The sequence below is a fragment of the Chrysochloris asiatica genome, unplaced genomic scaffold, assembly GCF_000296735.1.
Source record: "Chrysochloris asiatica unplaced genomic scaffold, ChrAsi1.0 scaffold00053, whole genome shotgun sequence".
Taxonomy (NCBI): Eukaryota; Metazoa; Chordata; class Mammalia; order Afrosoricida; family Chrysochloridae; genus Chrysochloris; species Chrysochloris asiatica.
The window spans coordinates 9,858,550-9,860,418 of NW_006408571.1; positions in this window are offsets into that span (position 1 = coordinate 9,858,550).

The following is a 1,869-nucleotide window of genomic DNA, read 5'->3' on the forward strand; positions in this document are numbered from 1 at the left end:
GTCTGCTTGTCCCACTCCACAATCCCCGTTCAGGCCTTTTTTCTAGTTGGAAACAGTTCAGGGCCAGCTGTGGCTGTTTGGTTTTAATTGGAAACTGTCTCTATAAATTTCGACGAGATCTGTGCACATGCGTAATAGAACCCTCCAAGGGTGGGGCTGGGGTACCCACTAGCTCAGGCACCCCTATAGTCACCAGAATGGAGGTGCGCAGACAACAAGGGACCAATGAACAGATACCAGAAGAAAAGAATGTCCACACCTTTATCTCAGAGGTTCTGCCAGGCATCTGTGGCTGCTCCAATCCTTTCCCCACATGGTTTCACCCAAGATGGTGGCTCCTGGAATAGCTGAGCATCACGGACTAGACTAGAAAGCAATAGATTTCTTGCTTCTGCCACAAACTCTCCCAGCTGTGAGCCTTCCAACCTTCTAAATATTCCTTTATATGTGGTTCAGAGTTCTGGGACCATCCCCTGAGCCTGCTTGGTCATGTATTCTGTGGTGTTGTTGCCGGAGCTCTTTGCTACACGTCCACCCGATCCACCATCTTGTTTGTTCTGTGTTTTCTCTCTCTTAACAAGACAAATCAAAATGAATAAAGACCAGGGAATAATGCCTCCATCCCAACAAGTCCAGAATCACTCAGATAGCATAATGCTGAAGGTCAGCCAACAGTACATTTCTGTGTCACTTCTTAATGCAGTCTATGCAATGCAATAAGATCCCCAGAAGAAAAATGCCATTTACAACAATGCGATCAATAAATATCCCAAGATTTCACACCATGTCTTTTTTTTCCACCTCAAAACTTGACAAAGCAAGGATTTTTGTCTCCAGAGCCAAGGTCTGTAGAAACTTTCTCAAACTGGCTGAGACAGTAGCACCCACGTTTGATGACAAGAAGGCCTCATCTGCCGCCAGCTTCTCCCAAGTTTGCTGAAAGCTGTCAATATCTCCATCCTTCTGTTGAGTTTAAAGGTCTCTTTCCAGCTTTCCCACCATCAGTTCTCTGTCCATCTCCACTAACCTTGTCTGAAGCTATCCTGGTTGTTCTTTGCAAACAACCTGATGACCTCTGGAAAATTAAGTCTGGAAATAAGACTTTGATAGATGAACTAAATGGAATGTAACTGTCTACTCAGGCAGTTTTCACTTAAAAGGCTTTCAGTGTTCTAAATGAAGAAGGCCTGCCTGAGAACAGCCTGGAGATCTGCTTCCAGAACTTGGTCAATGAAAATGCTACCAATCACAACCAGTTATGGGTGCAGAACCAAACTGCTTTTGTTCTGCACTGTGGCTCATTATTACAAATTGATTGCTAAGTACCGTCGAGTCGATTCTGACCCATAGCAACCCTGTATAGTGTTTCCAAGGAACAGCTGGTGAGCTTGTACCACTGACCTTGCAATTCAAACGGCGTTGCAGTCTGGCGCATTAACTCACAGTGCCACACCAGGACTCCACAAATTAAATAGTAGTTCCTTAGTGACCTTTTTGGAGTCCTGGTGTGGTGCTGTGGGTTAATGCGCCAGACTGCAACGCCATTTGAACTTCAAGGTTGCTGGTTCAAGCTTACCACCTGCTCCTCGGAAACACTATACAGGGTCGCTACCGACTCAATGGCACTTGAACAACAATGACCTTTTTAAAGTGTTGAAGAGCACAGATGTCAGTTTAAAGACTAGCATGTGCCTGACCCAAGCCATATTTTCAATAACCTCATATGCATGCAAAAGCTGGACAGTGAATAAGGAAGACTGTAGAAGAATTGATACTTTTAAGTTAGGGTGTTGGAGGAGAATATTGAAAGTGCCATGGGCTGCCAGAAGAACAAATAGGTATCCCTGTGTTGAAGAAATCCAGCCAGAG